The sequence below is a fragment of the Marmota monax genome, unplaced genomic scaffold, assembly GCF_021218885.2.
Source record: "Marmota monax isolate L192 unplaced genomic scaffold, Marmota_monax_Labrador192_F-V1.1 WCK01_AAM20220418_F8-fsc00021, whole genome shotgun sequence".
In the NCBI taxonomy this organism is placed as follows: Eukaryota; Metazoa; Chordata; class Mammalia; order Rodentia; family Sciuridae; genus Marmota; species Marmota monax.
In genome coordinates, this window is record NW_026695228.1 from 27,052,179 (window position 1) to 27,065,508 (window position 13,330).

Sequence of the window (13,330 nt, forward strand, 5' to 3'; positions counted from 1 at the left end):
GCTTGAGCCACATTCCCAGCCCCGGGGTTCATTCCTTTTATTGTTGAACAAGTCTATTCTATGGACACACCATTCATCGGGTGATGGTGGTGGGCGTTAGACATTGTGGGGTTGAGTCTAGTTAGGGGTGCTGGAGGATGGTGTGAGCTGGGTCTGGTAGGACTGGGTGGGCCGAGGTTGGGGTAACTTTCCCCCACCCAAAAAACCCAGGCCTTGCCCACCCTACTCTTCCTGCTCTTGAACCCTCTACAGCCACCTGACTTGTCTTAGGTTTCCTCATTATTCAGTGTTGCTCAGCGTCCTGATTCTAGAAAATCTGTAGCTGTCTGGTGGTTGAGGATGAGTTCATTTATCCGCCGACTTCTCCCTTATGCAGTTCTCTGGGGTATTTACTCCACACCAGGTACTGTTTCTAGATGCCAGAGACAGAAGATATATGTGGCGTCTGCCTTCGGGATTTTACTCCCAAGGGAAACAGATAATGCCCAAATAAATAGCTGGAGACTGCAATTTCAGCTGGTAGTAACTGTTGTGAAAGAAAATTTAAACAAATGATCTGATAGAGAATGATGGGGTTGGGACATTTGGGATAGAGAGGTGAGGGTAGACTTCACAGAGACCGGAAGTGTGCCAGGAGTTGTGAGGACACCTCCACAGTGAAGGACCCTGACACCCCCAAATACCAAGGAAAGCCTGGGAGGGGCTGGCATTTCTCTTGGCCACTTCTTCTGATTTATTGCTTCTACTGATTTCTTTACTCTGTGTTCTCTTCAGCAACCCAAATATAGACTTGGGTCTGTTTTCCTTTTAATTCCTCCCTTGAACATCCTTATCTCAAAAATGCCTGGGGAGGGACCGGGGCTGCAGCTCAGTAGGACTTGTCTCGAATGTGCAAGGGCCTGGGTTTGATCCCAGTGCTGCAAAAATAAAGTAAAATTGGCGGCAACACCAGCGCTATGTGGGGCTTTTCTCTTCCTGAGCACATCCTGGGAAATAGATTTTCCTGCTTCCCTTGAAGTTAGGTTGGGACCAGTGATTGGGTCTTAGCCAATAGGATGCTATAAAATCTCCTGTGTGATCCTCTGGCCTCTTTTTCCCTTTAAGGTAACCTTGGCAGTCATAGGTGTACAATGGGAGCATCATCTAATCAGTCACTCAGGCTACAGGGTTGGCTCCTGGAGTCCCTTCCTCCAAGTACAGTCCAGGGATCTAAGTCCCTCATACAAAATGGGATGGTATTTGCATATAACCTCTGCACACTTCCCTGTATACTCCCAGCCTTTCCTTAGGGGAATTTTTGTGGTCATTTAAACAAAATAAAACCCCTGGTTTCAGCACTTGACATCTTGTTCTGGGCCAGGGTAAAGCACTAGAGTTCTGTTCAAGCACGGGCAAGGCCCTGGGTTCAATCCCCAGCACTGCCAATTTATTTTGAAAATCCCATCTAGATTCCTTATAATACTTGATACTGTGTAAATCATTGTTATATTCTATTGTTTGGAAAATAATGACAAGAAGAAATTCTGTACCTGTTTAGAACAGTCCCATTTTTTTTTCTCAAATATTTCAACCTGTAGTTGATTGAATCCTGACAATACAGAAGGCCAACTGCATCAGGGACTTGAAAGGGGCCTGATTCTCTGAGTCACTGCTTGGAGGAGATCTCCATCAGATGGTGATACGAACACACAGCTTGATTGTTTTAAGCCACTGAGATATTTTTAGGGTTGCTTGTTATAGCAGCTATCATTAATTATCCTGACTAACACGGTAAGTGAATCCAACTTTCACTGAAGGTTGGCATGGGAGCATGTGTGACAACCAGGAGGTCTCATTTCAGGAAAAGGAACAAATTAAAATTTAATATTGAATATCCTTGTCCTCAAAAGCCCTACCACTGTGAATTTGTCACTGGAGATGTGCTAACACTATCAATACCAATCGTAATGGCCATTTATTGTCTACCTACCAGATACTGCTCATCCAATGTTTACCTGGTTTAATTTATTTATCACATATTTGTTTATTTTTATGTGGTGCTGAAGATCAAAGCCAGTGCCTCACACATGCTAGGAAAACACTCTGCCACTGAGCTACAGACCCTCTTATGGTTATTTAAACAAAACAACACCCCTGGGCTCAGCACTTGGATTTGTCTCTCAGTGTCTTTTCCTTGCTCACTAAGGCCCAGTCTCTCCTTTCCACTTCACAGATGAGGCAGGAAGGACCTGACTATGAGGGATGGTGGCTGACCTGCATATAGAGCTCAGGGTTTGCCTGCAGTTGGTTTATCTCTGCCTTCCAACTCTAACCATCCTGATGCAGGCTTTATGGAGGGAAGGGACAATTAATGCATAGTTTAATAAGGTGCTTTACTTAGCCCAAAGCTCATTAGTGAATGAGAAACCCGGCCCTGTAAATTAAAGGTTAATTGACAAAGGTGTGAGAAGGGAATTCTGGCCTCGCTCGGCTCCCTGGATTGACTCAGCGTGGTTGGCAGCACCCAGGCGGCTGCTGGGAAAACCCCCAGCTGATTTGCATATTCAACAGCCTTAATTAATCGCTGTGCTTGTGCTTCCTGAGCAATTACTGAAACCCACTGTTCCGAGCTGGGGGTGGGGCGGGTGGCCAGTGTGTTTGTGGAGCGGGGGCCTTGGGGCTTTGTACAGAGATGGTTGTGGGCCCAGCAGGGGATGTCACACACACACCATGCCATAGCAGGCACAGGCACAGCTACTCACAGGGACCAAAGGCCCACGGACTCTGGTCCTTGACATCCCCACCACAGCTGCAGGTCACATCCCAGACCCACATTGTACAACCTGCCTCCTCAGCCGTGTTCAGACACCCTGGTGTGAAGAGCAGGGCACACACACAGTGGCGCACATCCAGCTGTGCCTCCCTCCCTCCCTCATGATGGTGTTCACAGACCCCCCCCTCAGAGATCCAGCCACATCTGGAGCTAGAGAGGCCTCCATTGTCACCCTCGAACTACTGCACCCCGAGGCTTGGCATGTGACAGGAGCGTGGGCACAGAGGGGGACACAGCCCCACACAGAGAGACATGCCATCACCATATCCAGCTACTACACAGACTCAGTTCAACTTGATCCTGAACATATCAGAGGTCCCACCCCTCCCTACCACTCATCATTCAACAAACATTTATGGAGCCCTTACTACGTGCCAGGCACTGTTTTGGGCTCTGGGGATGCAGTAGTGAACAGGCAATGACCTGTGTTGTGGTGGGGTTAGTATTTTAGTGAGGCAAACGGTAAGTAAATCCAGTATCTGAGGGGTTCTTTGTGTGGCCGGGTGTGAATCTGTACGCATTGTCAGCACCTCTGGGAACAGCGGGGTCAGGCATTCACATGACCCCCTCCCTCTCTGTTGCTTCATGTCCAGAGTACCCAGATATCAGGGACTTCCCTTGGAGAGGGTAGGCCTCGGCCCCAAGGATGACAGGAGCGGAATCAGGCAGTACCTGTCCTTTAGGAACAGGTTGATGTTGAGCATAAGTCCTCGAGGTTCGCCCGCGTGTGCTGGGCCAGAGTCTCCTTGTTGAGAGCCACAGCCGAAGGGGCCCCAGCAAACTTCCAGCTGCCAGCAAACTTCCAGCTGCCGGCTGATGATTGGCTCACAGCAGCCCCAGCAACATCTAGCTGATTGGCTCCTCTGCGGTGATGCTCATTGGGCTGTTTCCCTGCCCTTTCAGACCACGGAGCTGCTCATTGGGGGACTTTTTTGGCTCCGCCCACGTGACCCAGCCAATCGGCCTTAAGAGCAGGAGGATTGTGGGAGGTAGAGAGAAGCTTGTGTGGGAGAGAGAGGCTTGTGGAAAGCCGGTGGTGGCAGTTGAGGCTTTGAGGGTTTTTCCTGAGAGGCTGTTTTGTTTGGCGTGTGTGGTTCTAAAAATAAAGTTAGTTTCTTTTGACAAGTGGCTCCTGATTGTGCCCAGCCAGACTGCGGCATCTCCTTCCTCCCTACAGCTGAACAATGCTCACTGCGTGATGGGCCCCTGCCGCTCATCATTCATCCACGAGGACATTTTGGTGGCCTCCACCTCATGGCTCCTGTGAATCAGGCTGCTGTGCATGGGTGGTACAGATGTCTCCTCCTGGCTCAGGAATCTCAAAAAAAAATTTTTTTTGAGGTACATATTATATACAATGAAATTCACCAAGCCTCAGCGTTCTGTTTGATGGTTTTTCACAACGGTCTACACCCACAAATCTACCACCCAAACAAGTTGGAGGTGTTTTCTAGAAAGTTTCTCATGCCCACCCCCCTCCATCTCTTTGGGGACCCCCCCTTTCTTTCTTCCTTTTTCTGTGGTGCAGAGATGGAACACAGGGCCTCATACCTGCTGGGCAGCCATCCTACCACTGAGCTCCCCCACCAACACACACACACACCAAGTGTGGAAGGGGGGTGGGGAGAGGGTGTGTAACGGTTAGAGCCAAAACACCTGGGCTCCCAGGAGGGCTTGACCCCCACCCTCGCCCAGAGCCTGGGTCTCTGCGGTTGAGAACAGTACGGGGTATCCCGGCATGTGAGGACTGAACTAGTTAAAATAGGCCAAACATTTAGAATAATGACTGCTATGTGGCCACAGCTATAAAGGTGTCGCCATCATTAAAAATGATGATATACAGAGAACTTTGTAAGGAATGTCCACCACCCTGCCTTAGAAGTCCAGCCCTGCACACACAAGTGCTGTGTCTCTCTGCCTCTCACCCCCTCATTTTCCACATCAAAGGCAGATGAGTGGGGGATTTATTAAAACAAAACAAAACAAAACTCTTTTAAGAAAAAAATGGGCAGGGGCTATAGCTCCGCTGGTAGAGTGCCTGCCTCGCTTGCACCAGGCCCTGGGTTTGGGTTCCATCCCCAGCACCAAAAAAAAAAAAAAAAAAAAAAAAATCACTTTGCTGGGGATGGAACCCAGGGCCTGGCACATGTGCTGTACCCCTGAGCTACATTCCAGCCCCCCCAAAACACTTAAAATTGTGGTGAGCTGGGTGCGATTGCATGACCTGTCACTGCAGCTACTAAACAGGCTGAGGCAATCGCTTTAAGCCCAGGGGTTCAGAGCCAGCCTGGGCGACACAGCAAGATCCTGTCCCAATGAATGAAGCACACAGTTGGTGGCAAGAACAGGCTTTCACGTGGCTGTGTGGCTGTTCCCACATCCATCTCCAAAACTTCCCCATCTGTCCCAGAGGAAATTCTGTCCCCAGCAAACACTGGCTGCCCTGGTCCCCCCCCGCCCCGAGTGTGGAAACCCTTGTCCTCCCAGTGTTTCTCCGTGTTGACGGAGCCTGTGGGCTGTATCCATGGGCGACGTGCATGGCCAGGCAGGGTTGGAGCCAGGGCTCACAGCACAGAACACAGCACGTTCTTTTGCAGCTTGCTTTGTAGCTTAACTGGGGGCCTCGCCTCTTCTCCCAGGAGCTCTGAGGCTGTCCTTGTGCTGTACTGGATTGAGTGTCACGCTAGGGACAGGACCTGGGGTGCTCTGCCACTGAACTGCACCCCAGCCCGTTTCATTTGTTATTCTGGGACAGAGTCTCCCTAAATCGCCTGGTATGGCCTGGAGTTTGTGCCCCTTCTGCTCCAGGCTCCCGAGTCGCTGGGTGATGGGCGTGGCCGCAGCACCCAACTTGGCCCTGTCTTCTGGCTGCAGCGTGTGACTTTCTCTTCATCTTGTTCTCGCATGAACTTGTAGGTATTTCTCATTTTGTCAAGTTTTCAACATTTAGGGATTGAACTCACGGGCCCTTGACCACTGAGCCCCATCCCCTTACTTACTTATTTATTTTTTTGTGAGAGAGAGAGAGAGAGAATTTTTGATATTTATTTTTCAGTTTTCGGCGGACACAACATCTTTGTTTGTATGTGGTGCTGAGGATCGAACCCGGGCTGCATGCATGCCAGGCGAGCGCGCTACTGCTTGAGCCACATCCCCAGCCCCTTGTATTTTATTTAGAGATGGGGTTTCACTGAGTTGCTTAGCGCCTCACTTTTTCTGAGGCTGTTTTGAGCTTGCGATCCTCCTGCCTCAGCCTCCTGAGCCTCTGGGATGACAGGCGTGTGTTAGCCCGGCTAACATCCTCTATCTTTTGGGCACACACTTAAGTGCCTGGGTGGAGATTCTGAGAAGGGAAGTGTGGGATGCTGTAAGACGCACGCACATCTTCAGCTGTCACTTCAGGTGTGCACTTCATGCTGGTCACTAGACCCCACTGTCTCTTTCTTCTCACCACTTCAAAGGCTCCCTGGTGGCCCCAAAGTACAGTCCAACTCTTTCTAACTGGCAGCTGTGGTGTGGCCTGTCACCATCCCTCACCAGATGACCAGTCCCACCTGCTCCACGAACCTTGCTAGCTCCTCCTCATCCTTTGGGTTTCGGTAAGAGTGTCACTCCTGACACCAACCACCCCAGGGTAGATCAGAGCCCTCCAAACAACCAGAGACCCCCGCATCCCATAATCTGAGGGTGGGGACTGCCTTGTTCATAAGCAGCACTCAGTCTCTACTTGTGGATCAAACGGAGGAGTCCTTGCATCTACCTCGGGGCAGGGGCCAGGGCTACACAGAGTCCTTGATCAGAATCCCAACTCCACTTCCTGGGTGACTTTAGGCAAGTAGCATAACCTCTCTGATCCTCACTCTCCTGTCCTGTGAAACCCTTCCCAGGGCTACTGTAGGGGCTGAAATGAGCACCAGGCTGGCCGGGCCCAGGGCAGACGGCAGCTGTGGGAGCTGCTGTGGTTCCCAGCCAAGTTCCAGCCCTGTAACCTCAGTCAGGGCCTCCCCTCTTCCTGCCTTGGCAGAGCTGGGAAGTGATGCTGGGTCTCCTTGTCCCGCCAGCTCATGCCTCAATTCCCAGGCCCGTAATGGGAACCACATGCGCTGGACGCTCCCGGCCCACCCCTCCCCCAGGAGGCCTCCTGAGTCATCTGGGCCTCCTCGCCCCCACTCACGGCCTCATTCCCACGCTGCCCGGCCCGGAGCTTGCGTGTCACAGGAAGTCAGCGTGGCGAGTCCCTGTGGGTCTGTGTGTGTGTGAACTCTCTGCCTGGCTGCTTGTGAGTGCGACTGTGTGTGCGCTGTGCGTGTGCAGGTGTGTTTTATACCCTGTGCGCCCCCATGGTGGGCGTGCAAGAGCCGGTTTGTGTGTGAACCGTCTGCCCTTCTCGTGGGTCAGTGGGGTGTGGGGCCTGACCACGTGTCCTGTTTATGAATTCGTGTGTGCGTATGTGTGTGTGTGTGTGTGGGTGAGCTTGTGCTGGCACTGCGTGTTTTGTGTGCTCGCGTTGCAGACGTATTGCATGTGGATGTGTGTATGACACGTCTACGTCGGGATCTGAGTGTGCTGTGTCTGCACTGTGGGTTTGGGGGTCCATTGGGGGTGCCCCGTGCGGTGGGGCTGCACGTGCTGGACTCTGCGAGCTCCTGTTCTTGGGTAGCCGTGGCTGATTTGCCTCTGGCTGGTCTTCCACCCCTGACGGTCGGCTGCGTCTCCCACGGCTGCTGTGCCCGGGGCCACGTGCCCAGCCATGCTGCCTTGGCTCACCGTGTGCCCAAGTCCTGCATGTGTGCATTTGTTTGCTGGGTAACTGAGGACCAAGTTCCCGTCCCACAACTGGGTCATTCGGCAGGTGCGCATGTGTGTGATGCCCGAGGGGCAAGGAGTCCCAGCAGTGGCAGCAGTTGGACAGTGACAAATGTCCAAGAGGAGAAAAGGCTGAGCAGTGGATCAGACAGGACAGCTGGAGAAGCCCTGTGGGTCCAGGCTGAACCCAGGCCTCCCTCCACCGCTCTTCTGGGACTGGGAAGGGGACTGAGGTCCTGTCTGTGGGAACATCTGGAGGGGCGGGATCGGGAGGCCTGGAGCCGGAGGGCACCTGCTCCCATCCCTGTGGAGGTGCAGGGTGCGGAGGGGCGGCAGAACACTCAGCCCACCGGGCACAGCCAGGCCGTGGGAGGCCCAGGTGTCCCTCTACACCCTCAGCGCAGAGAGCTCCACGTCTGGGTTGGACGACACCGAGTCAGCATCTCGCCGTGATGGTCTCTCCCTCGCTGAGCCTGCTGAGCCCATGGTCCAGGAAAGCTGCTCTCCCTGATGGGTGGGACCCGGAGATTAAACCCCTGCACCCTCATGCTCAGGTGAGCTCTGAGTCTGGACTCTCCGCATTTCCCGGGGTCCCCAGCAGGATCGAGTCTCAGTTGCCTATGTGGGTTGGATGAAGACAGACAGATGTGAGGCAAATGGCCTCGCTGTCATGCCGCAGAGCTGGGCTTTGAGTTGGATGGAGCGGGGTGGGAATCCCACGTCTGCTCCTGAGATACTTACTTAACCTCTGAGCCTCAACCTTCTCACTGGGGATAAGCACCTCTACCTCCCAGGGTTGCGAGAGTGCAAGGAAGTAGCCGGGAAGGTCTAGCCCAGTGCTCTGGGCTTCGTTGGAGCTCAAGGAGTGGGGACTGGTGTTCCAAGGGAGGTGTCCAGCGTGGCCTGGGGCACCAGGCCCTATGAATGCTGAAGTTTTCCCTGACAGATAAAGGGAATGGACGTTCCAAGCACATGTCAATCAGGGCTTAGTTTGGAAGAGAAGAACCGATACCAGGTGCTGTGATTTCGATGTGATTTCAGTGTGTCCCTAAAGGTTCGTAGATCGGAAACTGGGTCCTCAGTGTGGTGAGTGGTGCTCAGTGGAAGGTGATTAGGTCTTTGGGGTGCTGCCTTTAGAAGGGATCAGTGGAGTCCTCCCAGGACACTGGCTGGTTCCTAGGAGAGTATGTTGTTATAAAAACAGCAAGTATGACTCTGAACCCACCTGGCTTCCAAACACGCTCTCACCATTTCGATGCCCTCTGCCTCAGGTCCCCACCAGTTAAGCAGATGCAGACATCTTGCTCTTGAACCTCCAGAACTGTGATCCTAACAAACTATTTTCTTTATAAAGTTTCCAGCCTCAAGTAGTTTGCTTTGGCAACAGAGAATGGATTAAGATAGCAGGAATCTTGGTACTTACGAAGTGGTGGAAGGTGCCAGGTCTGGTGGTGCACACCTGTAATCCCAGTGACCTGGGAGGCTGAGGCGGGAGGATTGCAAGTTTGAGTGCAGCCTTGGCAACTTAGTAAGACCCCCACCTCAAAATAAAAAATAAAAAGGGCTGTGGATATAATCCAGTGGTTGATTGCTTGCTTAACAGCGTGTTCTCAGATCCTCTGTTCAATCTCTAGTACTGCTGAGGGATGGGGGGAAGAAGAAAGAAAAGGAGGAGGAAGAAGAGGAGGAGGAGAAGGAAGAGGAGGAGGAAGAGATAGATGGAGGAGGAAAGGGAAGGAAGGAAGAAAGAAAGAGCCATGAAAATATAAAGCTCATAGCTAGAGGTAGAGCTTTTGCCTCTCATGTGTGAGGCCCTGGATTTAATATCCAGCACTACAAAAAAAAAAAAAAAAGAAAGAGAAGAACATGGGTGAAGGGGCTCTAGGGTGAGCCCATAGTTTGCGTCAGCATAGGAAATCTCCTGTCCATAGCCCACCCACAGCCTTGGTGATCAGCAGGAAGGTGGGGAATCACCCCGTGGTAACTGTTGGCTTCAAGAATACATCACCAGGGGACTGGGGCTGTAGCTCAGTGGCAGAGCGCTTGCCTAGCATGTGTGAAGCACTGGGTTCGATCCTCAGCACCACATAAATAAATAAATAAATAAATATTGTGTTTATCGGCAACTAAAAAATTAAAAAAAAAAATAAGTACATCACTAGGGGTTGGGGGTGCAACTCAGAGCTAGAGCACTTGCCTAGCAAATGCAAGGCTTGGGTTCAATCCCAAGAACTGCAAAAAAATAAAATAAAAAAGAGTACATCACTGTGACAGACAAAGTGTGGTATATCCATACAACAGAATGCTATTCAGCCGTAAGAAAAAAGAAAGTTCTGGTGCACACTACAACGCAGGTAGACCTTTAAAGTGCTGCTCTAAGTGGAAGGAGCCAGGCACGACAGGACAAATACCATGTGATTCACTTACATGGAACATGTGGACTAAGCAAAGACCGAGAGAAGATGAGAGATTGCCAGAGGCTGGGATGGGGAGAAGAGGGAGGCATTGTGTAATGGTTGCAGAATTTCTGTTTGGTGTGATGAAAAATTTTGAAACACGTAGTGGCGCTGATTTGAACACTATGGTAGAATTAATGAATGCAGCGAACTGCACACCTAAAATGGTTAAAGTGGCAAATTTTATGTTATATATATTTTATTACCACTTAAAGCTAATGATGGAATACACCAAAAGCCATTGATTGGCTTGTACACGTCAAGGCGTGAATTGTATGTTATGTAAATTATATCTCAATAAAGCTGTTAATAAAGAGAATACTATAGTGCTATAGTGACAATGTAGCAGTTTGGGGGCCACCCTCATTTTTACTGCAACTGTTTCTCAATAAAAGCTGGTGATAACGTTCGTGGCAGGAAATGGGAACATACCTGCAGGAAAACCCAAAGTCTCCACAACTGCGGTGGCAGCTGCCTCTACCAAGACAGCAGGAAGACGACTTTCCCACCTCCACCTCCAACTTCTCAGGCTTTGGATTGGCAGAAACTAACTGGCATGGAGCAGCACGGAGCGTAGCTGCAAGGGAGTCAGGAAATGCAGTGTTAGCCTGCCGGACTGCGATACAGGAAGCACACTAGTAGGCTGCATGCGGGGGAATCAACCCCCTATCCTTAGTTTCACCTCCACAGCATCTTCTCCCTTTTAATCTTCTCCCTTTTAAAGTTCTGCATCCCCCACTTCCCATCTCCCACCCAGTGCAGTTGAGGGAGACCGACTGTACTCTCTGGTTCCAGGGAGATGATCTGTGAGCTGGTCTGGCTGAGCCACATGACTGGCGATGGACCACAGTCACTATTTCGCAAGCTCTCTTTTTGCTGATGTTGCTGATCTTGGAAGATAGAAGCCTCTGGGAACTGATGTTGTCACCTCTTGTCTAAAGCAGAATTCCTCACAGAGACAAGAAAAAAAGAGAGAGACAGAATCCTGAAGATGTAACAGAACCCCATGAATACAGCCATGCCTAAATTCTGTTACCCCTGGATTATTGTTTTCAGCATAATGCTAGGGGTTGAACCCAGGGCCTCATGCATGCTACATATCCCCAGCCTTGCCACCCCCCCCCCTTTTTTTTTTTTTTTTGCTAAGTTCAATTCAAGCTGGGTTTCTGCAATTACTACCAAAGGACCTGGAATCATAAAGACAGGGATTAGCAAAAACAAAGGCGTAAGTAGACATGCAATAGATTCATTCATTCATGAACTTCTTGATCATTTTCCCTACGACAGGCCCCGGGTAGGGTGGGGAGAATACAAAGACCTGGGCTGTGTCCTTCAGTTGGACACATGAAGGGTCCCAGGGCAGCAGAGCCAATGGCTTCCTAAGCACCAATTAGGAACACTCAAGTGAAGAGATGACAAAATCCAATGCCCTTTCTGCTTCCCATACATGTCACAGTGTCCTCTGCCTGATGCCAGACACTGACCCACCCATTTCATCAGTTCTGCCACATGAGATCTTTGGGAATCTGACCCTGATGTGTCTTCAGGGATGGGTCACAGTCCCGACCACTGCACTGTAGATACCACGCTCATCATGACACCAGCCCCAGTGCTGACTCTGAAGCTGTCACAGTACCACCAGGAAACTGAGTAGGACTCTGACCACAGAATGACCTGATCATAATTTTGACCACAGCACGGCCAGGCCTCTGTCGAAAGCAAGTTCAGGACAATGACACAGCACCAGGACAGTGATGGGGATGCTGAGCCCATGGCAGCCAGGACACTGACAATACTGATCACCACACTGACCATAGCATGACCAGGAATGCTCAGCAATGACCACAAAACTGACCACATTGCTGACCCCAGCAGAACCAGGATGCTGATGACAGCATAGATCACCATTCAGTAGGACACTGACCACAGCATGATGAGGACACTGAGATTGCCACTGACCATAGCAGTGGTTACAAAAACAACATTTAATGTATTGGCTCCAGTCCAGTCTGAAAACACCAGAGCCCAAGCCAGTTAATTCAATAGAGGGGATTTCACAGGGGGAATGAGTCACAGAGGTGCTGGGTAGGTTTGAAGAGCATGGGGGAGAAAGTGACTCAGCCCCAGAGAAGCAAATTACCATCTTTCCAAGAGGATGAAACAACAGAGAAGTTAGTTGCTGGAGACCCAGAGTCACAGCCACCTGGACAGAGTTGAACCATGATGGGGGACACCTGATGGGGCTGAGACAACCGGGAATACCCAACAGCCACTCCTAGAGACACCCAAAGTGGAGAGAGGGGGAGAAATATTCTGGTTTAGACTTTCTTTTCACCCTCCAATCTCTTCCTAGACCTCCCATTTGGCTGAGCCTAACCAGAAGCAAGGGAGCCTGGGAAATGTAGTTTGTAAGAGGCAAGGGAGCCTGGGAAATGTAGTTTACAAATGCTATCTCCCCTACTACAAAAGAGAGCAGAGAACAGATGAGAGATGGACCTGAAGTCATACTGGCCAAAGCTCAGCATTATAACACAGGTCATACCCTGGCTAGAACAGTGACCAAGAAGGACACTGTTCATGGTCCTGAAACAAAGCCCTGTACAAGGGCGCCCACTCTTGGTCAAGAGTTTTCAGAATGTACCAAACTACATGCTCTTTCTTCAGGTTTGGCTTGAGGATCCAGCAAAGGACAGTCTCCTGTTTCAAAAAAGGAGGTGGAGGAATAGCTGAGATGTTTTCTCAGGCTCAGATTCTGACTTGTGACCCAATCCTACGGCCAGTGTCCTCAACTGCTCTGTGGCAATGTGCTCTGGGGACTGAGTGTGCTATTTGCTCCCAGGTCACAGATGTCTCCCAACAATGGGAGATGCTGGGAGGAAACAGGTCTTTTTTTTTTTTAATGAAATTTATTTATTTATTCTAATTAGGTATATATGACATCAGAATGCATTTTGATTCATTGTACACCAAATAACATTTCTTTCTTTCTTTTCTTTTCTTTTCTTTTCTTTTTTTTTTTTGGAACCAGGGAATGAATTCAAGGACCCTTAATCTTTGAGCCACATTCTCTGCCCTCAGGTCTTTTAAAAAGAGGGAAAACTCCTTGCCTGGGGTTACATGGCAAAATAGTGACAGAGCCAGGGCTGTTAGACACCAAGCTCTTCCTCTTTGTCTCAACAAAACCATCAACAATGTGCTATCTTCCTGGCACATAGTAGGGTCAGAAAAATGCTATTTTTTCTCACCCCTCCCCTGT